Source organism: Trachemys scripta, chromosome 2 (assembly GCF_013100865.1).
Source record: "Trachemys scripta elegans isolate TJP31775 chromosome 2, CAS_Tse_1.0, whole genome shotgun sequence".
Lineage (NCBI taxonomy): Eukaryota > Metazoa > Chordata > Testudines > Emydidae > Trachemys > Trachemys scripta.
This window is the reverse complement of record NC_048299.1, coordinates 96,533,933-96,559,888: the sequence shown is the minus strand read 5'-3', so window position 1 is coordinate 96,559,888 and position 25,956 is coordinate 96,533,933. Positions and strand designations below refer to the sequence as shown.

At 46.6% G+C, this 25,956-nt stretch overlaps 1 long non-coding RNA gene across 5 annotated transcripts in view; it reads left to right on the top strand.

Moving 5' to 3' along the window:
* LOC117872633 overlaps positions 1-21,213 on the top strand; it is a 43,328-nt gene extending 22,115 nt beyond the window's left edge. For 4 of the 5 annotated variants that reach the window (XR_004644538.1, XR_004644540.1, XR_004644542.1 and 1 more), the window contains 2 exons: positions 20,310-20,483; positions 20,701-21,213. This is a non-coding gene — a long non-coding RNA (uncharacterized LOC117872633). The remainder of the gene's footprint in view (positions 1-20,309; positions 20,484-20,700) is intronic. The other variant, XR_004644541.1, reaches the window with a different exon arrangement.
* The last annotated feature ends 4,743 nt before the right edge of the window (positions 21,214-25,956 follow it).

The window sequence follows — 25,956 nt, the reverse complement described above, 5'->3', positions numbered from 1 at the left end:
TTCCAAACACTAGAAGCAGCCCACTGCTCATAGGGGGAAGAACAATTCACACTAGAAATATTAAATGAAGAAAAATTATAAACTATTGGTACAAATTGAAAGGGTAATGGATATTTAGGTGAGAACTGAGTGGAGCAAACAAGACAATCTTCTGGACTCAGCGCTGACAGGGACTGGTTTCCGCTGACCTCCTGCACCCAGTAGGCGGCGAACCAGGTTTGTAGTCCACCTTCTCCTAAGGGCTCCGTGGGCAAAGATGTTGTGAGGGAGAGCAGCATAACCTGTAAAACAGAATAATACGAGCCCTGTTCAGGGGCATTAGTTTGTTTATTAAGAACTACATTTGCTGAGCCAGTTATGATGAACTAGCTTGTTATCAGGGGCACTTGTAGCCACTAAGTAGGTGTTAGGGTACTTGCCGGCCCGGAGAATGGTGGCTTTTATAGGTTCTCGATGGCCGGAGGCTTGGGGTTCTGTAATCCAAACCAGTTGGCCGGTGTTAAACACGGGAGACCAAGGCGGCTTAGGTGTAGGTGAAATGTGAGGCCAGCGAGAGTAACTTTTGTTGAGTGCGATAAGTACCTGGGGTAAAAATGAGCTCCAGTTTTTAAAATCAGGGTTGGGGTTTGCTGTTCGCAGCATAGTCTTAAGGACTGCGATTTTTCGTTCCACCACACCATTGCTTTGAGGATGATATTTAGTATGGATGTGAAGGGAAGCCCCCCATCCAAAAATGAGCTGTTCAATGCTTTTGCTGGTAAAGGGTGGCCCACCATCTGCTTGGACTTCAGTGGGAGTGCCCCAGGCAGCTGCTGTTTGCTTAAGAGCCACAGCGACAGAAGCAGCATTGGTTTTAGTGAGAGGGACACACAAAAAGTTTGCCGAGACCCCAGATTGACAGTAACTAAGGCTTTTGGAAAATGACGAGCACCTGGCAGGGGTCCTATTAAGTCAATTTGCCATGTACTACCTGGGGCAAAGTGTTCTGCAGCGTATGCAGAGCGCTCATATCGGGGACGATTCATAGTTTTTACCTGCACATACTGCAAGCAGGACTGAACAATGAGCTTGCACTGACTGCGGCTAACGTCAGGCTTTTGGTCAGAAAAGCCAGATAACAGGCCGTACAATTTTGTGGGTGGTAAGTGTCCCCATTCTTCGTGGAGCCAGCGCAACAGCGGGTCGGCCTGTGGGGCAGGATTTGCCATATAAACTTGGGAGACCTCTGTCATTCTTTGATCAAGACTGGAATGCAGGGGGTTAGAGTCTGGTCGATGAGAGGGACAGTGCGTAACAAACCAAGGGTGAGAGAATTTACGAATTAGGGCAAAAATTTGGTCCCACATTTTAACAAAAGCTGAGGGAGAGGCTTGCTCAATTAAAATATCTAAACAAAATTGAGAATCGATACCTAAAACAACTTGCTTGTTGGCAGAGTGGGCATTAGCAACATGCTGGGCAGCTAAAAGAACGCCCTGCACTTCACATTCTTGTACGGAGCAGGAGGGGGGCAGTAACTGCACATTAAAGTAATTACATGTGGAACAAAGAACTCCCGCCCTAGGGGATGGTGAGGTGTCCCCGTCAGACACAACCCAGGGATCATATTTTGCTTCAATGCATAACGGTTGGTGAGATGGGGGGGCTAAGATGTTATCGCTGGGAGTTAGAGTCCATGCCTGCCAAGCTACCTCAACCTGGAAACAGAAGCTGCCAGGTGTGAGTAGTGCCATGAAACTCGGGTGGAGGGGTACTTGTAAGCCACGGGATCAAATGAACACGTGGTCCAGACAAGGTACCTGGGATAGGGACTTGGGACCAGTGATGAGCACTGGACGCAGCCAGTTGCATTTTTCCCACCAGACCATAGTTATACTGGGGTCCAGACAGGCGATGGGCCCAATTGTAAATGGCATTATCATGTTGCAATACAGTGAACCCTACATGGTGTTTTGTGATAAACAAATTAATGTTGAGGGGTTCTTGGGAATTAAAACGGGCGAGGGGGGGGTTAGAGGCGAACCAGCCAGCTAGCTTCTCTAAGCTTTTTTGTGCTGATGCATTCCACACTTCTCAGGAGCGTTTAGAAGAGAGAGAGCTTTGTAGGATTTCTAGGTTAGAAATTAATTGCGCCGGAATATATTGGCGGTGATAATTAAGGAGACCTAGTAGGTGCTGAAGCTCTCGTTTATTTTTTGGAGGGGCTTCTGTCCAAGGGTCTAATACGCTGGCTGGGGCTTGTGTGTGAGTGGTGGGAGTGAAATGGAGTCCCAAGAATGAGAATTGCTGGCTGGCCTGCAGGTGGCTCTTTGTTTTGTTAATTTGCCACCCATCTGCTTCTAATGCATCTATTATCATTTGGGTGGTACTTTGAACTGCTTGTGGATTGGGCCCACAAATGACAATATCATCTACATAGGCTAACACGGACACATCCTGTAGGGATTTTACCTTTTGTAATGTGATGTTGAGATGGGACGATGCAAGTGCAGGTGAATTACAGAACCCCTGTAGGCAGACTTTCCATTTATATTGGACGCCCTTAAAAGCAAAATTTAAGATTCCTTGTGTGTCCTGGAGTGGGATTTGGTAAAACATATCTTTTAAATCAAGAGTACATGCCCACTGATTACTTGCATCGCTTAGTTGCCGCTGTATTTCTGGAATGGTGACAGAGCTGGAAAATGCAATAGGCTTCACACGGCTGTTAGCTTGTCTATAATCAATGACAAGGCGATATTTAGAGGGATCGCCAGGCTTGGGAATACCCCAACCCGCGGACAGAAAGGTGGATGCAGTAACCCTTTCTATCTTTTTCTCTTCTAGAAGCTGAGTGAGCAAAGCTTCAATAAGGGGAAGCCCTTTGAATTTTGTGGGGATAGGGGAAAATTTCCATGGCTGGGAGTTAACTACTTCGGGGGTATAGGGGGAATGATCGCCTACGGTTATAAGGAGGGCTTGCAGAATTTGATTATGCAGTTTAAATTTTTTAATATCTGAGACACCTAGCAGATTTTTTGATCCTAACAAGGCTTTTATTTTTCTTACGTATTTTTCGTGGGCAATTTTAACCCAAACCACGGGTTTTTCTTGTACTGCATTGAGGCCTTGAACAAACATAAAGGAGCCAGTAGGATAGTGGGGAACGTTGGGCTCAATAATGCTAACTTGAGCTCCAGTGCCTAATAAAAAGGAGGTGGGGGGTGTCACCGTTAACTAACAAGGTGGCATATGGGCGTTCATCGGTGGGATCTTTAATTTGGGCCGGGCAGCATCCGGCCCCTATTCGTTTTTTGACCTAACATAGTCCTCCCAATTTTTCCAGCCTAGCTGTTCGGCTATATTTTGCTGCTCTTGGTCTGACATTTTACGCAGGGCTTCTTTGGGGATTCCTTTGTTAAGAAGGAAGCCAAATCGTGCCCATTCAGCTTTAGTTCGCTCAGGATATTTTTGGGGATTAAACTGACTCTTTGGAGGGTCTTTTGGTGGCGAATCAATTGGGAGGACAACAGGCGGGGGCGGCAGTGACAACTTAATTTTACTAACTACTTCAAATAACGTTAAGATGGATCTGCGAACAGCCGCATGCAAGTACAGCATGGCACCGGTGTCAGCTCCAGGGGCAGCTTCTAATGCTAAATCAACTGCCTCTGCTGAGACAGGAATTTGGGTGGGATAATAGGGTTACTATCTTTAACAAATTAAAAAAGAGGACCCTCCACGGGGCCCTGGCCCCGCCCATTTCCCACCCCCAGCCCTGCCCCAACTCTGCCCCCTCCTCCCTCCCACTCCCAGCCATACGAAAAGGGCTGCCCGAGCGCTACCGGCTTCACGGTTTGCCAGGCAGCCCCCAGACCCTGCGCCCCCGGCCAGCGCTTCCCCAGCGCAGCTGGAGCCCGGGAGGGGAAGCGGCCAGCCGGGGGCGCAGGGTCTGGATGCTGTCCGGCAAACCGTGAAGCTGGTAGCGCTCGGGCTTCGGGCAGCCCCTATGCCTCCGGACCCTGAGCCCCCAGCTGGGCACTTCCCCTCCCGGGCTCCGGCAGCACAGGGTCCGGAGGTATGGGGGCTGCCCAAAGCCCGTAGCGCTCGGCTCTTAAACAGAGCCAAAGAGTCCGGGGAGGAGCAGAGCCGCCGTGGCCGGAGGCTCTGCTCCTCCCCTGACTCTTCGGCTCTGTTTAAGAGCCGAGCTGCCCCAGCGCTACCGGCTTTGGGCAGCCCCCGTGCCTCCGGACCCTGCGCCGCCGGAGCCCGGGAGGGGAAGTGCCCGGCCGGCATTTTCCCGGACATGTTCGGCTTTTTGACAATTCCTCCTGGACAGGGGTTTGATTGCTGAAAAGCCGGACATGTCCGGGAAAAAACGGACGTATGGTAACCCTATGCATGGCAGAGGCCTGTAACCAGAGCTCCCCACTAGCGTCCATGGAGCTGCACAAGCTCCAGGTCACTCGGGGATTCTGCACCAAGGGGCTGACTGTGAGCTGCACCCCAGCAAAGCCCTGGCTGGGCTGGGGAGGGGGTGTGCCCACCACCCCTGTGATAAGTGAGGGAGAGTCCCCAAAGCCCTGGTTAGCAGATCTTCCCTTCTCTCGCTCCGCTCTCGAGGAGCCGCCTGCCCAAAGCATTGCTCCAAAGCACTGGTTCTCAACCGATTTCCCATTGTGGGCAGCACACGCGGCTTTCTGGGGGTTCTATGGGCTGCAGCCACACAAGATACACGCTCCCTGTATGGCCCTGAGGATGGCACATGGGCTGCAGCCGGGTGCTGATTGGGCTGCAAGCCGCTGGCGGGCTGAGAATCACTGCTCTAAAGAGCCACAGCGTGCTCGCTCCACGTGGGGCTGAGTTAGCTGCCCCTACAGCACCCTGCCAGAAGAGGGCAGTCATGACCCGATTGCACCCTCCTGCCCCTTCTTCAACCACACAAACGTTGGGGTGGATTTGGAGTTGAACTGAGAGGCTAGGCAAGCTTCGCCCACAGCAATGCCATGCCCCTCGTGGCTGGCCTGCAGCATCCCTGCCACACCAGCCTGATCCCCAGCCCTGCCATGCAGCACCCCCTGCTCTGCCAGCCCCCCCAACGCACCATACACCTGCTCTGCAGCACCCCGTGCTCCACCAGCCCAATCGCCTCTGGCCTGCGCTACACGGCCTCTGCTCTGCCAGCCCAGGACCCCCACCCTAGTGCTGGCTCTCAGCTCCCACAGGATTTGAAGTGGCTGGTATGTGAAGCCCAGCACCTGACCTAGCCCATGGCATCCCTCAGTGGCACTAGCATGTTTGCATCAATCTCCTGTCTGCAGACAGACTCCCCCTCCCCCGTTACAGATTTCCCCCCCCCCCCCCCCGGCCCCCGGCCGGGCTGAGCCACGGTGGGGTCCCTGTCCCTTTAAGAGCGGGGCTGGGCTGAGCCGAGCCGAGCCAGCGGGGGGTGGCTCTGCTCCCGGCTGCAGCCTGATGCCGGAGCCTGGGCTGAGAGCCAGGCTCGTCTCCTGCACCAGCTCTGGGAGGGGCTTTTCTGCGGCTCCCCCAGTCCTCCCCGGGCCGAGCCGCCACACGGTAGGGGCGGGTTGCATGAAGCAGGGCAGGACCCGGTGGGGCCGAGGGCTGAACAGGCCCGGCAGGGCGGTGCGGGGGCTGCTGGAGGGGGAAGCTGGGGAAGGGGTGGCATGGCCTCAACCCCCTGGGGCTGCCTGCCCCGCAGAGGAGGCAGAGGGGCACAAGCCACAGCAGGACCCCAGCCCCCCGGGGGAGGGGATCTGGGGCCAGCCCAGGGAGGCAGGAGCAGTCCCGGGGGTGCTGGGCGTGTGCAGGGCAGAGCCCCAGGAGAGCCCCAGCCCCGCAGCGGGCAGAGCTGCAGAGGAGGAGCCCGCGCTCCCCAGATGGCGAGGGGAGCCCCAGGCAGGGGGAGCCGGGCTGCCTGCACCCACCGCTCGCGGCTGCTCCCAGTACCGCTTTCAGCCGGCGCGGCTGCCCTATCAGCGGCTTTTAGGTCTTTAAATAGCCGTCCGGGGGGAATCCCGGACATTTTTAGCTTTTGACAAATTCCCCCCGGACGGCTATTTAAAGACCCAAAAGCCGGACATATCCGGGGAAACCCGGACGTATGGTTACCCTATGGGATAAGTAACATGTATAAAGGGTGTGGCCACCAATTGCTGTTGAACAGTTACATTAAGTGGGTTTTGTAGTGGATCCCACAGGGCTATGGAAGCTCCTGCGATTGCCCATATTAAATCGTGTGGAGTAACTAAAGCTCCCGGGGGGATATACAATCCTTTAAAACTGCCTTGCATTGTTAAAATGGCAGCTGCCGGGGTGGTAAGTGGCCAAATGCGATTATTTAATAAAGCATGACCTGGGAAGCCTCGTGCCCAATTGGCCGTTTTGGCTAAGATGCCAGCCTCCTCACGGTCCACCAATTCTGCTCCGTGTTCTAAGGCTAGCTGCCCTACCCAAACCATTGGTGCCTCATTGGCTTTTTGTTGCGTTTCCTTTAAAAACTCTTTAAGTTCGGCCTTAGTACATGTTCGCAGTTCAGTAACCTGCGTGGTGTTGCCTGTTTGTGCATCTATTTTAGTTAATAGGCAAAGCTTCTGCCACAGTTTCAGATTCAATAAATTCTGGGGCTGTTGGCAGAGCTGGATACACAGGAGTTTTAGGAGCTTCATATGGGGGTGGCAAAATTTTCTGAGAGGGACTTGGGGAGGGGAGGTAGTGATGGGCTCTACCTTTTCTGTCTTCTCCTCATTATCATCTTTAGGAGAGCCTGGGGCTGCTTGTTTAGCTGCAAACATTGTGCCCCCATGGAGCACAAAGCACAGATCGAGGGTCTTGCATATCATGCTAAACAGGATGGTGGAAACATCCTCAGATTTATATTCATCGGGTCGCAATTTTTTGGTTTTCTTAATTAAATCTAATTCTTTTATCATCTGGCATAATAATTTGTGTGCCGGATCAGCAGGTATTACCTGAGGTGGGGGAATCAATTTGGAAATGGTACCTCCGGATTTTCTAACAATGCGGCTACACTCTCTCCAAAGCTGAGAGGGATCTGCAGCACCAAGGTTCTCCACAGTCTCCATGCACTGAGGCTGTAGGGAACAATCGGCTGGCTGACACCTAAAGCTCGGGTGGCACCGAAGGAGGCATCCCGTATCTGCCAGGGTTAATGGTACAGTATAGCCTTTTAGAGTTTTACCCGAGCCAAGGGAACAGATCCATTCTATTTTTGGATCAGTCGAATTTTGGCTAGTAAAAAGGTGAAACTGCAAATGTTGGAACTGTTCAGTTTCATCATCTGCGCAGTCTGCAGCATGCCACGGGCATGGCCCAACTCCCTTGCATCCTGTTCATGACGCCATGTGGATTGCCATGGGCACGCAGGGGCGAAAGAAAATGCAGGCCTGTTATTTACCAGGCTGCACGTGGCAATAGACTATATTGGTAAGGGATGCAAGGAGAGTATGGGTCACGATGCAAACTGCAGAGACACAGACACACACAAACAACTAAAATTAATCAATTTCAAGTTTTATTGGGGATAATTACAAGGGGTAAGGGAGCAGCGTTTGATTAGCTAATAGAGTTAATGAAACCTAAAACACACAAATGACTAAAATATCTACTAACAATATTTATAAACAAAGATGCAGCATTTAGTAATAACTGATACTTATAAATACAAACCAACGCATAACGACCGGCAAAGGTAGAAACTCTGTTTGAAACACGTGAGCTGAGAGAGAGGCTTCGAGGTGATCAGGCTCGGTTACGGGTGTATACAGGATACAAAGGATTCGTTTTTCTTTCTCCTCTCCCGGCCTGCACATGGCAGGCAGGCCCATAAAGTACCAACTATGACATCATAGACGTGTCATAGGGGACGGGGCCCAAAACCTGTTTGTGTTAGTTTCTGATTGGCACAAGCAAAGTTTACTCCAAGGAGGGGAGCAGGTGCCTCAAAGTCTGGCTTCGCCCCCAAAAGGTGAGGAAATGCATATTGTTTTAGAATGTGTGCAACACTGAATGACAAAAGAAGAGGCCAGGGCAATACCGGTATGGGCAAGTTTTACAGGATGCAGACAGGAATTCATCTCAACACCCTGCAACCAGGGGTGGTTATATGGACTCTGGCCATTAGGCCGTGCTGCCCTGCAACCAGAGGCATAAACCCTCACGACATAATTAAGGTGGTGACAGTATCAGGATACTTTGGTTTGCATAAAACAATAATTAATTTTAAGATTAAGGCTCTCGTTAAGTAGAAATTAATGATAGTTGAAATTTAGAAAATCCAACATGGCAGATTAAAATGGTGAAGATCTAAATTTAGGATTTTAGAAAGGTCTAGAATCCAAGATGGCATCAGGGAGCAGTAGCGTAGCTGCCGGGGTGCAAGGGAAGCCATCGTTTCCCCTCAGCATTTTCAAAAAAGCTGCGCCTTAGGCGGGGTTACCATGGCGCCAGGGGTGGGGCCCACGCTCCGCTCTGAAGCTTGGCCTAAGCTTGGCCTGCCCGGCTTCCCCCAGCATGCTGCATACCCCACCCATCAGCTGTCTCCCCCAGCAGGAGGGAGACAGCTGATCGAGGGGAGGGGGAAGAACTGAACTCCAGCAAGCTGGGCTCCTGCAGGCAGGCTTTGACGGCTTCCCCTAGTGTGCTGCATAAACCCTGTCCCCTCCCTGCCGGGCGATCGGCTGTCTCCCAGCAGGAGGGAGACAGACAGCTCATCTGCGAGGCGGGGAGGGGGAAAGAACTGAGCTCCAGCAAGCTGGGCTCCTGGGGAGGCGGAGAGGCTGAGGCCTTGGGGAAGAAGGGGATCGGTCGGGGCATGCCCCTATAGGGGGCAGGGGCACCCACCCACCAGCCAACTGTTTATGGGGCCCGTGGGGGCCCACAAGCCATCGGCTGTTTGGCCGGGGCAGTAGGGTAGCTAGCTTGGGGAGTGCGAGTGCTCGCTGTTTAGCTGGTATATAAGTGGCCCAAAATATTTTCAATCAATTTTCAATGACAGTGTGAAAATGTGTGTAGAGAATGATATATCAATTCCCCCAGTTAAGAAGAGAAAAACGTCCACTCGTATTGATGACGCGTTTGAGTCCCAGCATCACTTTGATACAAAAGAGGAGCAGGAGAGAATAACTTCATTTTACCCACTCCTAGACTCAATGATTACCTGCATTGACCAGCGATTTGAACAGAAGACTTGTAAAATTGTGACTGCAATGGGAAAACTGCTGAGCTTAGACACGGCAGGGACGATATGAGAATCATTTCCAACAAATTTAAAGTGTCCTTGGATGAGCTTGAAGCTGAAGTCAGATTGCTTCGGGGTGATGACGGATCTGTTCCTAAAGGTAGCACTACAAACACCACCAGAGAGTGGCTTGATTGGCTAAAGGAATCGGATCGGTCTTCCATGTTCCAGGCCTTTTACAAATCTATTCAATGCTTTGCAGTCTTACCTGTTACAAGCTGTTCATGTGAAAGAGCCTTTTCAAAACTAGCACATGTAAAAAATAAACTAAGAAGTACAATGTCTCAACAGCACCTCGACTCACTCATGATTTTGTACATTGAACAAGAATTGGCTTAGTCAGTTAATTACAATGATGTGATTGAGGAATTTAAGTCCGTAACACCTGGTGAGAGATGTCTCATTCTCTAGGTCAGGAAGATGACGAAACCTTAATCTGTTTTGATCAATTTGGGTTAGCTCATTATCTGGTTAAAGATAAAGATCATGAAAATTGACTGTATCTTTGTATACGCTGTGACAAAGTTACTCCTCTATCTTGGTGGGTCCTGCGCTTATTGGCGGATTTTCTTGCCTCAGAGATTCACCATGTGGGTTGGGGAACAGCCCAGAGACCTTCCCCTCTGGAAGAACCCACAGTCCAGGTCAATTGGGAGGTTTGGGGGGAACCCGGGCCCACCCTCTACTCCGGGTTCCAGCCCAGGGCCCTGTGGACTGCAGCTGTCTATAGTGCCTCCTGTTACAGCTGCATGACAGCTACAACTCCCTGGGCTACTTCCCCTTGGCCTCCTCCACACACCTTTCTTATTCTCACCACAGGACCTTCCCTCCTGGTGTCTGATAACGCTTGTGCTCCTTAGTCCTCCAACAGCACACCCTCTCACTCTCAACTCCTTGCGCCTCTTGCTCCCAGCTCCTCACACTCACACCACAAACTGAAGTGAGCTTTTAAAACCCAGGTGCCCTGATTAGCCTGCTTTAATTGATTCTAGCAGCTTCTTCTTAATTGGCTCCAGGTGTCCTAATTAGCCTGCCTGCCTTAACTGGTTCTAGCAGGTTCCTGCACTCTAGTGCAGCCTCTTCTCTGGACACTCAGGGAACAGAAAACTACTCATCCAGTGACCAGTATATTTGCCCTCTACCAGACTCCTGTACCCCACTGGTCTGGGTCTGTCACATATCCCTCCCCCCGCTCAACACCAAGGGGTTGGGCAGCTTGGGATGCCAGACAATGCACACATGACAAACCATCGGCGTTGCCATGACGGCTCCCTGCTCTGTGTTGCACACGGAACTGGAAAGATTGGAGGGATAAAAACCATCTGGTCACCCTTGTGTTGTTCTCCTTGTTCCGCCGCATCCATTGAAGAGGGGCATGGTCGGTCACGAGGACAAACCTGCGCCCGAGCAGGTAGTAGCGCATTGTTTCCATGGCCCATTTTACAGCGAGGCATTCTCTCACCACTGCATATTTTTGTTCCCTTGGAAGGAGTTTCCGACTGAAGTATAGAATTGAGTGTTCCTCCTCCCCGACCATCTGTGATAGAACGGCCCCCAACCCTACTTCCGATACATCCGTCTGCAGGATAAACTGCTTGGTGAAATCAGGGGCTATCAGTACAGGGTTACTGCAGAGGGCAGTCTGTAGGTCTGTGAATGCTTCCTCTGCTGCGTCAGACCATCTCACCAGATCAGGTCCATGGGCTTTCACTAGGTCTGTCAGGGGGCTTGCCCTTGTGGCAAAGTTGGGGATAAATAGTCGGTAATACCCCACCACACCTAGGAACGCCCGGACTTGTTTCTTGCGACTTGGTCGGGGCCAATTTTGGATGGCCTCTAACTTGTTCACTTGGGGTTTTACCAAACCTTTTCCCACAATGTAGCCAAGATATTTGGCCTCTGTAAACCCTACAGCGCACTTGGCAGGGTTTGCTGTAAGGTCAGCTCGCCTGAAGGTATCGAGGCCTGCCTCTACCTTCTCCAGGTGGGTTACCCAGTCTGGGGTATGAATGACCACATCGTCCAAGTAGGCAGCAGCATAATGTTATGCAGGCGTAATAGCTTGTCCATGAGGCGCTGGAAGGTAGCTGGGGCCCCATGTAGTCCAAAAGGGAGGACAGTATATTGAGAAAGACCCTCTGTTGTAGAGAACGCAGTCTTTTCCTTTGCGTCTTCCGCAAGGGGAATCTGCCAGGACTACCCTAGACTTGACAAAGGGGTAAAGTAACGGGCATTACCCAGACGATCCACTAGCTCATCTATGCGAGGTATGGGGTACACGTCGAACTGGGACACTTCATTTAGTCGCTGGAAGTCGTTGCAAAATCTTGTGGTGCCATCAGGTTTGGGCATCAGCGCGATTGGGCTGGACCACTGACTGTGGGATTCTTCGATGATCCCCAACTCCAGCATTCTTTTTACTTCTGCTTTTATTTCCTCCCTTTTTGCCGCTGGCACTCGATAGGGCCTCATTGTTACTCTGGCCCCAGGGTTCATGACGATGTGATGATATGTCTCGGTTGTTTGACCTGGTTTTGTCGAGAATACATCTTGGTTCCGGAAGATCATCTCAGACACCTCATTCTTCTGCTCTGGTGTTAAATCGGGAGACACTCTCACCTGTTTGGAAGGCTTGTTTTCCTGGGTTAGGTCTTTTTGGACCATTGTGCATGCCAGGGTTTCAGGTTAACGTGATAAATCTGTTCTTGTTTTCTGCGTCCTGGCTGCCGCACTTTGTAGGTTACTTCCCCCACGGGTTCAAACACCTCATAGGGCCCCTGCCATTGGGCCAGAAGCTTGCTTTCTGCCGTGGGTACCAACACCATAACCCGATCCCCTGGTTGGAACTGTCGCACTTTTGCATGGCGATTGTAATGGGTTCGCTGGGCCTCCTGTGCCTTCTCCAAATGTTCCCGTACAATAGGGGTAACCAGGCTATCCGGTCTCGCATCTGCATTACATGCTGTACTATATTTCTCCCCTCATTGGGTTCCTCTTCCCAGATCTCTTTGGCGATATCTAGTATACCACAGGGGTGACACCCGTATAATAACTCGAAGGGGGAAAACCCAATTGAGGCCTGAGGTACCTCCCAGATAGCGAACATAAGGTAGGGCAGTAGGGTGTCCCAATCCTTCCCGTCCCGACTTACCACCTTCCTTATCATAGCCTTGAGGGTTCGGTTAAACCTTTCTACCAACCCATCAGTCTGCGGATGGTAGACCGAAGTTCTCAGGGTATGTATATGGAGCAGCGTACAGAGGTCCTTCATTAGCTTCGACATAAATGGGGGTCCTTGGTCGGTTAATATCTCCTTCGGTAGCCCCATTCGGGCAAAGATCCCCACCAGTTCTTTGGCTATAGTTTTAGAGGCCGTGTTCCGCAGGGGGACGGCTTCTGGGTAGCAAGTAGCATAGTCCAAAACAACAAGGATATATTGGTGGCCCTGAGCCATCTTTCTCCAGGGGTCCCACTAGGTCCATGGCTATTTACTCGAAGGGGACCTCTATGATGGGAATGGTGCCCTCAAGTCGGGATGCGGAAAGTGCAGCTGACACTCCAGGCAAGAGGCACAGTACCTCTGCACTTCTTCATGTACTCCGGGCCAGAAGAACCGTCGTAGGACTCATGCCAGGGTCTTCTCTACCCCCAAATGCCCCCCAAAAAGATGACTATGAGCAAGACTTAATACAGAGTTCTGGTGTTTTTAAGGTACTAGGATCTGCTGTACCTTCTGCCCCTGTACTGGTGCAACCTGGTATAAGAGATCCTTCTTCATTATGAAGTAGGGTCCTGGTCCCTGGGTTTTCCCTTCCACGGGGACCCCATCTATTTCAGTCACCTCCTTCCTAATTTTGTCATACCTTGGGTCTTCTGCCTGGTCCCGTCCAAAATTTCCTCTCCCGGGGCTAATCTGCCCAAGTTCTAGGGGCCCAGTCTCTGTTGCCTCTACTGGTTCAGAAGCATTAGGGTGGGGGTCAGACTCAGGTGCTTCTCCCTCCTGCGTGGCCTCCTTTTCAGCTGCGCGGGTCTGCCTACCTACAAGAGCGACCCTCTGGCTTTGGGTCAGTATTCGGGTTCCAAAGGCCTTAGCTGCCCTTCTTTCCCTTTTTGTCTTTCTACCCTGTCTGGGAGTGGAGAACAAATCTGGGGATATTTCAGAGAAGATTGGGGGTTGACAGTCTGCTGTGGATGCCTCACCAATTTTAGGGTTCCCATCTTTCTCCAATCCCCCTACTGGGAGTAAGTTTCCAAACCCTGGGAAGTCCCTCCCTATGAGCACCGGGTATGGGAGTTTAGGGACTACACCTGCTGCTACCTCAGTAATGTTCCCTTGGATCTCAATTTCTACTGGGATGGTGGGATAGTAACTAACTGTCCCATGGACACATGTTATCCCCGTACATTTAGCCTGTAGCAGCTGACTACACTTCACGAGCTTCCCGGAGATAAGTGTGATAGCACTCCCAGAATCAACCAGTGCCGTGGTCTCTACCCCATTTACTTTCACTGGTCTGGTGTACATATGTGGGGTTAGTGAGACTCCCACAAGATGGATTAGGGAGCATGGATCTGCCCAGTTCCCCAGGTTATACTTCATAGGTTCCTCAGCATTGGGACACTGTGCAGCTATGTGTCCCCTCTCCCTGCAGGCATAACATCTGTATGGAGCCCTAGACGTTCCCCGGTCTCTTGGTTTGGGCAGTCTAACATCACGATCCTCTTCTCCCTCAGTGCTCCGACTCTTTGTGGCCTCTGATGGGCCTTCAGCCTCTCTCTTTTTCCACCTGGGCCCTCCTGGTGGCCCAGTCACCCGAACTTTAGGACTTGGTGCTGCTAGTTTAAGCCGGGATGCTTCTTCCTTAACTGGTTGGGTCAGCTCCCTCGCTGTCCTTCGCCTCTCTACCAGGGCGACAACTCGTCATAGGTGGAGGGTTCGTTCTGGCTTACCCAGGCACGAAGCTCTGGTGGTAGTCCCCTCATGTATCGGTCAATGACCAGAACCGCTAGCATCTCTTCCGGACTCCGGGACTCTGTTTGCAACCACTTTCGTGCGAGATGGATGAGGTCATACAATTGGGACCGCGGGGTTTTGTCTTCCTGGTACCTCCAACCGTAATACTGCTGGGCCCGCACTGCTGTCATTACCCCAGATCTGGCCAGGATCTCTGCTTTCAGCTGGGGGTAGTCTGCCGCAGCCTCTTCAAGCAGATCATGGTAGGCTTCTGGGCCTCCCCACACAGGAATGGGGCAAGGATGCCAGACCACTGATCTCGAGGCCAGGCCTCCCATAGGGCTGTCCTCTCAAAGGCCAGAAGGTATGCCTCTACATCATCCTCCCATGTCATTTTCTGCAGCCAATGGCTGGCCCGTATGAGCCGCGCCCCATCATGGCCGCAATTCAACTCTGTAAGGGACTTTACCTGGTTTACCAGTTCCTGCAACATAGCTCGGTCTTGAGCAGCCTGGTCCATCAGCAGGCAATTAGTCTCTTGCTGCAGCCGCACTGCCTCCTGTTGAGCGGCTGCCTGGACACGGGTAGCCTCCTGCTGGGCCGCCGTAGCTTGTATCAGTGCCCGCACTACGTCATCCATTGTGGTGGAAAAAAAATAAACCCTCTCCTTTTTTTTTGTTTTGTTTTTTTTTTTAAATCACCCTCCTTCTTCCGCCGCGCTGTGCACCCCAAGATCCCACCCCTGACACCAGTGTGACAAAGTTCCTCCTCTATCTTGGTGGGTCCTGTGCTTATTGGCGGATTTTCTTGCCTCAGAGATTCACCATGTGGGTTGTGGAACAACCCAGAGACCTTCCCCTTTGGAAGAACCCACAGTCCATGTCAATTGGGAGGTTTGGGGGGAACCCGGGCCCACCCTCTACTCCGGGTTCCAGCCCAGGGCCCTGTGGACTGCAGCTGTCTATAGTGCCTCCTGTTACAGCTGCATGACAGCTACAACTCCCTGGGCTACTTCCCCAAGGCCTCCTCCAAACACCTTCCTTATTCTCACCACGGGACCTTCCTCCTGGTGTCTGATAATGCTTGTGCTCCTTAGTCCTCCAGCAGCACACCCTCTCACTCTCAGCTCCTCACACTCGCACCACAAACTGAAGTGAGCTTTTAAAACCCAGGTGCCCTGATTAGCCTGCCTTAATTGATTCTAGCAGCTTCTTCTTAATTGGCTCCAGGTGTCCTAATTAGACTGCCTGCCTTAACTGGTTCTAGCAGGTTCCTGATTACTCTAGTGCAGCCCCTGCTCTGGTCACTCAGGGAACAGAAAACTACGCATCCAGTGACCAGTATATTTGCCCTCTACCAGACTCCTGTACCCCACTGGTCTGGGTCTGTCACAACGCCTGGTGATCACTACAGCAAAAATTTGGTATTTTGTGTCTCATTTTTTTAGTTTGTATTTTTTAAGTAAAGTTTAGTTGTTAATTTAAAGAAGTTTAGTTAAGTTTTAGTTTCCTTAGTTTGTTTGATGAATAAAAATAACATCCTTTATGATTGAGTATTCAATAAATATTCGCCTTTAAAAAAATTAAAAAATTCCCTGGGTGCACACCCTAATGAAATGTGCTGCGCACGCCTTTGATCATGCTCACAATTTACCAGTAAATCTATATTTAGAACAGTCAACATACGATATCAAGCCCTAGTTGTAAGTGTGTTTACTTACTTACTCTTTGTCTTTCTGATGATACCGCCATCTTGAACGGAAGTAATTCTAAAAGTAAATGCGTGTTTTGTCGTTTGAGTGAGGTGCATTACTGAGTGTTTATATTTTATTAAAACCCCTCGGAAATTACTTCAGCATCGAAAAAAAGAACACTCATGGAAGAAAAGTTATTTTTTCACAGAAGTAAAAGATAAAATTCAATGCATTTGTCAGCAAACGATTGCAGTTCCCAAGGAGTATAATGTGCGTCGGCATGACACGATGCACCATGAAAAATATGATGCATTCACGGAAAAATCCAAGAGGAAAAAGTTCAGCAACTTAAAGCAGCATTTGCCAACCAAAGACATTTCTTTTCAGAGATTAACAAGTCTAGCGAAGATTCAGTAAGAGCAAGTTGTGTGATAAGCGAAATGATAGCTAAATCATCGTCACCTTTTACAGAAGGCCTATCTATAAAAGAATGTCTTGTGAAGGCCAGCAAAATTTTATGTCCTTATAGGAAGAAAGTTTTTGAAGGCATAAGCTTGTCTGCCAATACAGTTGCCTGCAGGATAACAGATTATGTGCAAAAACAATTTATTCAAATGGCAAAAGACTTCAAAGCATTTTCAATTGCTCTTGATGAGAGTACAGATGCATCAGATACTACACAGTGTGCAGTATTCATTAGAGGTGTGGACTGTAATTTGAATATAACTGAAGAATTGCTAGACTTAATGTCATAGAAGGGTACCACAACAGGATGGACATATTTCAAGCACTGGAAGAGTGCATTGAAAAATCTGCACTGCCATGGAACAACTCGTATTTTTGGCTATGGACGGTGCACCATCAATGTGCTCTGAAAACGTTAGTGTGGTTGGATTACTGAAGAACAAACTGAACAGCCTCAATATACCAGGAATTATCTTCACCAGTATACATTGCATTTTGCACCAAGAAGCCCTGTGTAGTAAAAGTCTACAAATGAAGGAAGATATAAATGTAGTTGTTAACACCGTTAATTTTATACGTGCACGAGGGCTGAATCACTGACAGTTCACTTCTTTTCTAGCAAGTATGGACAGCGAATATGGGGAACTTCTGTATCACACATAAATTAGATGGCTGAGTCGTGGAAATGTTCTGAAGTGTTTTTTTGCACTTAGACAGGAGATTGATTCCTTCATGAAAATGAAAAACAAGGAGGTTCCACAGCTTGCTGATTCCACTTTTATCTGCAACCTTGTTTTTCCAACAGATGTAATTGATCACCTGAATGTACTGAACTTGAAGCTTAAGGGTAGAAAACAGGTGATAACACAGATGTATGGCAATGTTAAGTCATTCAAAGTCAAGCTTACTTTGAGGGGGAAACCGCTAACTGCTGGCAATTTGGTCCATTTCTCGACTCTGAATTCCTTAGGAAAACTTGAACCCAAATCCTTGAAAGAATATGCAGATATTATTTCTAACTTACACAGTTTGATGTGCGGTTTAAAGATTTCAAGGCACTTGAACCACATTTTCAACCTTTTTCCACACCATTTGCTGTGAAAATTGACGACAATGTTGCACAGGAAATGCAGATGGTTAGTGGAGCTTCAGTGTGATACCATTTTGAAGAAATACACAGATGTTGGAATTCCAGAATTCTACCGGTTTCTTTCACAAGAAAGATTTCCCGTGTTTTTCTCTGCTTCCACAAGGGTAATGGCAATGTTTGGAAGTACATATAAATGTGAACAGTTTTTCTCTTCCACGAAGATTAACAAATCTGTGTTAAGGTCAAGGCTCACTGTTGAACATTTGCAAGCAACACTGAGATTGGTTTTGTCTCAGGATATCAAACCTAATAATGATGCTCTGGTTGATGCAAAACGTTTCCAGCTAAGTGGCCAAAAATGAAATGACTGTCAAAATTAGCACTGACTTTTTGCATTACAGTTTAAAAAAAAGTTAATATGTTGACCTTTAATAGCATACTACATTACTCTTCATTTTTTACATACTTTTGTATCATTGTATGAAAAGGTTTCAGTGATGCGGCCATCAGGCCAATGTACTAGTCCTCATGTGGCCCTCTTAGTGATATGAGTTTGAGATCCCTGATCTAAAGAAACATTGTTCCACGATTGGACGTAACAGGAAAAACAGCAAGAAGAAATTGGCTCTGGAAAAAGTTATTGCAATATGAGCCTAGAGATGAAATTGATGGTTTACCCACAGAAGAATTGCGCCAAAGATTAGATAACCATGAAAATAACATATCTACAACTTTACCTAGCCTTAAAGATCAGGCATAGGAATACGGAGCACCCCTTATCTCCCTGATATCAGTAGAAGATAGTGCCAGTAAATCAGCATGATCTACAAACCAATAACTGCAGAAGAGCTACTGTATATGTGGAATTTAATAGGGGAGCATCTAGATAAAGTATGAATAAATAATTATATAGTAAATAAGTTAAATTATATAGGATATAAGATAGATAGTAATGTTAGGAAATAAGTATGTAATGGGTTGGGTTCAATTAGGTAGTAGATAATGTGTTAAGCATGAGACCAAGGGATGCAGCAACTATTCAAAATCTATTGCTGAAGCATATAAACAAGCAGCCAGAGTAAAGACAATAAGTTTAGTACATTCCCATTAACAAAAGGTATAGGGATATGTTTTAAAGTTAAAGCTATAGTATGAATAGTAATTGAGGTAGCAATGTTGCTGCTCTTCAAGAAATGAGAACATCTGAAAGCAAATGGAAGGAGCTATTTGATGACGTTGAAACCATTGCCAAGTAACTTGAAATTTCTATTCCGGGTCAAGCAGTCACAACTGCTGAGCACAATACAAAAACGTCAAAAAGACCTAACAAAAATATCATCCAAGCTCGCCTTGGTTTTTGTTCCTAGTAGGCTGGGTCAGTCATCTACGCATGATGTTCCAAAGAGCACTCAAGAATCTATAAAATCTGATTTTTACTATCCTGTTCTGGACAGAATTCTTGCTGCACTTGACAGATGATTCACCTCCAACTCCAGTTTGTTTTCTGCTTGTGATCCAAAGAGTGAAAATTTTCTTGATTACGAGAAACTGGAAATAATTGCCGATCGTTATGGATCAACAGGCACCAATTTTGGCGAGAAGTCTAAGATGCCAAGAAGTATATTGCACCAAAACAATTGACTTCAATTTCTGAATTAAAAATCAATTCAGGTGTACCAAATTTCTCCTGGCGGCCTCAAGATTCAAAGCCGGCGGCCTGACAACACTGCGATGTAGAGCTCAATGCCAGCTATGTGTTATAATTTGATATTTCAGCAAAACATTTACAAAAAGGTGTTTCTTGGTTTGATTACCTTGGAGGAGAGGACAGCTGAAGCCATTTCTCAAGCCTTGCTCAAGTTTTGCTCAAAACAGAGGACAAGAATGCCCTACAGTTCTGGGTATAGGTGTACAAACACACTAATACAAGGGGTTAGAAGTGCTTTATGTCAGTTGTTCTCAATCTGTGGACTATGTCTAAGGGGTCCACAAAAGACTGAATGACTGAACAGAATTCAACTATACACACACATACATTTCCAAAGAGGTCCACACCTCCATTCGAAATTTTTTTGAGGTCCACAAATGAAAAATGGTTGAGAACCGCTTTATGGAACTTGCACAGTTCACTCTTGGTTGTCAATGCCACTAAGCAATGCGGATGTGAGAGGATATTCTCTCAAATGAACACTAATATCTAAGCTTAGAAATCAACTTCGACAAAACACAGTGACTAGCATATTGCATATCCACTGTAGATTAAAAAGAGACCAGAAATCTGCTGCAAGTATTTCCAGCTAACAGGAGATGCTACAGTGATTCAATACATCAGTGTACAGTGGCTCAGTGGAAGCAGCAGCAGGAGGACCAAGTTCAAGCACAGAAGACCAGGACGACAGGGAGTATGGGTATGTCTATACTTTCCTCCGGGTCCGGCAGTAAGCAATCGATCTTCTGGGATCGATCCCAGAAGTGCTTGCCATCAACGCTGGTACTCCTGCTCCGCGAGAGGAGTACGCGGAGTTGACGGGGGAGCCTGCCTGCCGCGTGTGGACCCGCGGTAAGTTCGAACTAAGATACTTCGACTTCAGCTAAGTTATTCACGTAACTGAAGTTGCGTATCTTAGTTCAAAGTGGGGGGTTAGTGTGGACCAGCCCTAAGACTTTCTTGGAACGGGATTAATGCCTACAGTTGGGATACTTGGAGAGGTGAGCACATTTTTCTTTCTTTTTCTGGTTTAAAAATGTAAGCTTTATCTTTTGTCATAGGCAACTAAAGTAAAATTCAGGAGTAGCAGCACCAAAATGAACACATTTCTAAGTATTGTTTGTTTTCTGTATTTAACAGAGTTTGATTCACAACAGACCCCAGGAATAGAGGAGAACCATAGACAAAAAGGCTTGAAGATGGTGCAGACCTGAGGGCCATAGCACTGATCCCACAGAAAAGGCAACACTGATAGACTGCTGACAATAGCCACCACCCTTCGACTTCTGGAGGCACATAGCCACACAACTGGAGGTCTGAGCCGCTTGCAATTAACTTGCTTCAGGCACCCTGCATCATCCAAGGGTCTGTCTGGGAGTTTTTTATTTTGTTGATTTTGTTCCAGGGGGTTGCAGTAGAATGGGATACGTCCTGCTTACATTTGTGTGCAGGGAGGTGGAATATGAATGTCTTTTTTGATACTTACATGCCTCACTTTAATCCACTGTAACTGGCATGTGCTTGTTTTCAGAGGTCTATGGAATGAGAAGACTAGATGTGTTCCAAGGATTTCCCACCAATGGTGGAGATTCTACAAAGATTCAACGCATTGCATACCAGCAGCAGGAATCAGATAAAGTTCAAGCACAGAAGACTAGGACAATGAAGTGGAGGACCTTTTCTTGGAGTACTCTATGAATAGCGCCTACAGGGACCCTATTGGTGAATGAGCACATTTTTTCCTCTCTTTTTCTGATTTAAAATGTGAACCTGTATCTTTATATGAGGCAACTAAAGTAAAAACCAGCAATGCCACCAAAATGCCCACATTTGTAACTATTGCTTTGGTATTTTACAGAGTTTGGTGCACAACATGTGTATACAGCAACAAGGTACCAGATGGTGCAGGCTAAGCTGAGGGACTTGGGCTGAAGCCACAGGAAGAACAACACTGACAGCCTGCCTCTGGGACTACACTGGTGGTCAGGGCTGGATTACCTAACAGGCAGACTAAGCATGTGCTTAGGGCACCAGCAAAGCAGGGGGCACCAAAAAAAGAGGTTTTGGGTTTTTTTTTTTTTGTTTGTTTGTTTTTGAAAAAATTTGATATTTGATATTTCAAAAAAAGCATCGAAGTAGTCATCATGGGAAAAATAAGAACTTTGTTAGACTTCCTTACACTCCACTACACTCTTCCCCCGTTTTTCTGTTCTCTTTTTATTACTTATCCCCACCTAAACCAGGGGGAGTCCTACTAACGTAAATGGAAATAATGTGAGGCAATCAGATCCTGTCATGTATTGCAATGAATTTGTTTTATTATTGATATAGTCTTCTGAGTTATACATACTTGATTTGTTTTTTTCTTTCATATATATATATATATATATATATATATATATATATATACACACACACACATAAAAATAGTGTATATTGTGTAATTTGTTGGGGGTTTTTTAAGCTCAGATAACGGAGATAAGGGGCAGGATGAAATGTACCCAATTGAGTGGAGCACAGAAATGTAAACTGGCAGAAGAAAACAAAAAACTAGTGAAATTTTCCAAAATCTTCCAAAGCTGACAATTTTTCAAAGCGAATCCATCAGAAGCAACATCTTCTCTCAGTAGCACAGACATCGTTCCAAAACCAGTAGGTGTTTCAGAGAATGACCCTTTTTCTATTGGTGAAACAAACACCATTCCAGAACATGTGGCTGTGTCAGAGACTGAACCTGCTCATGCTGTAAATAATAGGAGAAAAGATCCTGGTATGTGGGTTGATTTCCGTACCGATGATGTAGCTTACTGGATAGATCATGGACCAAATGACTGTCAACACCACACTGGGCCATTTGAGAAATCACGTCGGACTTTTACCAATGGCAAACAAACAAGATATTGTCCACAAAAAAATATTTTTCGGCATGAAAGCAAATGGTGAGAAATACACTCGAGAATGGCTACTGTATTCACCATCAACAGGGTCTGTGTACTGTTTTGTTTGCAAACTTTTTGCATATAAACCATCAACATCCCGGTTTGCTGCAGATGGATTTAGTGACTGGCGGAATACTGTTTTAATTGAACAACATGAAAATAGCACTATTCACAGAGATTCAATGTTGACATATTTAAATCGAAGACAGGGCTTTGGATTGACACAAAAATTGGAAGAACAATTTAAAGGGGAGCGTGAATACTGGCAACGTCTTGCAGCGTGTTATAGCTGTTATTCAAACATTAGCTGAACGTGGGCTGTCTTTCCGGGGATCAAATGACACATTTGGATCATTGCAGAATGGAAATTTCTTGGGATTGGTGGAGCTTGTGGCTCAGTTTGACCCATTTTTAGCAGGCCATATCTCAAATATGGGAATGCTGGCAAAGGTAACCCATCATACTTATCTAAGACAATATGTGATGAACTCATTGGTCTAATGAGTGACAAAGTTCATTCAGCTATTGTGGATGAAATAAGTACTGCTGGGTACTTCAGTTTATCTGTCGACTCTACACCTGATCTTTCACATATTGATCAATTGAGTATTGTACTAAGATATGTATCTCCCACAGATGGAAAACCAGTTGAACAATTTATAATATGCCTCAATTTGAAAAGCTACACTGGTGAAGAAATGGCAAATCAAGTACTGCATTATCTGTGCCAAGTTTGCAAAATAGATTTCTCAAAGTGCAGAGGGCAATCTTATGACAACGCTGCCAACTTGTCAGGGCGTTATCAAGGAATGCAGAAGAAGCTTTTAGAACAGAACAAATATGCCATATTCATACCATGTGCTGCACACTCTCTCAATCTTGTTGGCCGCAGTGCTGTTGATTATTGTCCGGTGGCAGTAAGGTTTTTCTCAACAGTCCAGTTACTTTATACATTTTTCTCTGCTTCAACACACCGATGGGCAGTTCTTAAAACATATTTGGGCAATGATCGTGTGTTGAAATCTTTCTAATACTTGCTGGGAGGCACTGGCAACAAGTGCAATTCTGGAGTCCTAATCAAAGATTGTGAATGCATTAGAAAGTATAGCTGAAGACCAATCACAAAAGGGAGAAACTATATGAGAGGCAGAAAACATTGCAAACAAGATGCAAGAACTAGACTTTGTATTCATGTTGACCATGTGGAATGAAATTTTACAAACACTTTTACCACACAAGTCAAGCTCTCCATGAAAAAGAATTGGATTTAAAAACATGTGCAGACCTCTATCAATTAGCAGACCACTTACACACTTTAACGAATGATTTCAAAAGATTTGAAGACCTATCAAAAGATATCTTGCCTGATACTAACTACAAAGAAGCTCAGTCCCGCAAGCAAATCAGGAAAACACAAGCAAATGATAGCAGTGCAACAGAAAGAGCATTGAATCCTAGAGATACATTTCGCATATCTACTTACTATGCTATAATTGATGCACTTGAAGCTCATATGAAGAGGAGAGGTGAAGTGTACAAAGAAGCATCAAGTAGATTTTCTTTTCTAAACAATATGGACTTATCTGACGAACGATATTCACAAGGTTCCCAAAAGCTAGTTGACTCATACCCTGTTGACTTGAACATGAATCTCTGTGGAGAAGTACGGCAGTTCCACTGCTATATGCGCGCAAAAGTTTAATGAAACAGGAAAAATGAAATCCAGTCACATTGATCTTCATGACACAATATTGAAAGACGGAATACAATGTGTATTCCAAATGTAGAGATCGCACTATGTATTTTTCTAACATTGATGATTACTAACTGCTCTGCAAAACACTCTTTTTCTCAGCTGAAAAGAATAAAAACCCTCAGAGAACAACAATGTGTCAGGACAGACTTGATTCACTTTCCCTATTGTGTAAGGAAGTGGACATGCTTTGTCGAGTCAGCTTCGATGAACGTATCCAGAATTTTGCAATCAGAAACTAAACATCCCAATCTCGCCAAATTGAACCCAAATGAAAAAATAATTAAAGCAGCCAGTTTAGCGAAAAACCTTAGTGGAGAACAGCAAATTTTCAAGAAAGTGAGCACTGAGAACGATACGGTTACTAAAGTAAGCTTTCAAATTTCTAAGGAAATTGCTGCTGCTGGGAAATGCTTCACAGAAGGCGAGTTTTTAAAAAAGTGTATGTTGATTGCTGTATCTGAGTTATGTCCAGAAAAGAGGGGAATATTTGAGAATGTCAGTCTATCACGCATGACTGTACAGAGAAGAATAGCTGACATTTCTACCAATCTAAGTGATCAGTTTAAGCAGCTAGTAAGTGAATTCTGCTTTTACTCCCTAGCTATGGATGAAAGCACCGATTTAAAAGACACCCCTCAACTTCTTATTTTTATTAGAGGAACTGATAAAAACTTTAAAATTACTGAAGAACTTGCTGGCATGTGCTCCACGACAGGTCGCACAACTGGAAAAGAAATCTCCAGTGAAGTGATAAAGTGCATGAATGATTAGTCAGGATTAGATTTCACAAACTTGGTGGCCATTTGTACTAATGGTACTCCAGCTACGTGCAGAAAAAATGTTGGAGCAGTTACTCTTCTTGAAGAATTTATCAGGAGACAAATAACCAAACATCACTGCATTATACATCAGCAGGTTTTGTGTAGCAAAGTCTTAAAATTTGAGCATGTAATGTCAGTGGTAGTTTCCATTGTAAACTACATACGTTCTAGAGGACTAAAACATAGGACGTTTCGAGCCTTTCTTGAAGGGGTAGACGCCGAGTGCAGCGACTTAATCTACCATACGGAATGAGGTGGTTGAATCAAGGAAGAGTGCTCCATCGTTTCATTGCTTTGAAAGAGGAGGTAGCAAAATTCCTAGAAAATGGGCCAATAAAATTCCGAGAGCTTGAAAATGAGTCCTGGAATCAGGATCTCTTTTTCTTTTGTGATATTACAGCACACCTGAATGATCTTAACATTCAACTTCAGGGAAAAAATCAACTTATATTTCCAATGTGTGCAGCAGTGAAAGCTTTCAAAATGAAATTGAAACTTGTCAGAAGTCAGCTGTCAAAAGGTGAAATGTGTCACTTTCCCACTTGTGCACAGTGTATCCCTCAGCACAAACATGCCGAGTTAGGAGAAAAAATACACAAAGCAGATTAATCTTTTGATTGAAGAATTTAACAGAAGACTTGCTTTGTCTAAAGAAGATGACATCCAGTTGAAGCTGATTGAAGATCCCTTTTCTGTGGATCCAGAGGAAGTGCCACTAGATTTGCAGTTGGAGGTTATTGAACTTCAATGTTCAGCAGTTTACCGAAATAAGCACAAAGCAGCCTGCAGGACTTCTACAAAAGTCTGGACAATGAAAAATACAAAAAATTTATTGAAGTTGCACTGAAAACGTTCACCATTTTTGTAAGCACTTATATATGTGAACAAACATTCTTCTTCGAGTGCTTGCTCATATAAATTCCAGTTAGGTGTGTGCGCACGCTGCGTGCACAGAAGTCGGAAAACTTTTCCTTAGCAGCTACCCGTCAGGCTGGCTATGGAGCCCCCGGGAGTAGCGCCAATATGGCTCTCTATATAAGACCCTGCCAGCCCGACCCCCCTCTTCAGTTCCTTCTTACCGCCCATGACAGTTGTTGGAAAAGTGGTCTCTTGCTAGCAAGTGCTCCACTACTCCCTAGCATTCTCTTATCATTGTAAATAGTTCCCTTTGTTAGTTAATCATTAGTATAGTGGTTGGGGGGGGGTTCCCCTTCAACGAATGCCCTACGGGGCTCTGGGGCATGCCGTCCCAGGGCTTCAAACCCTGCAGT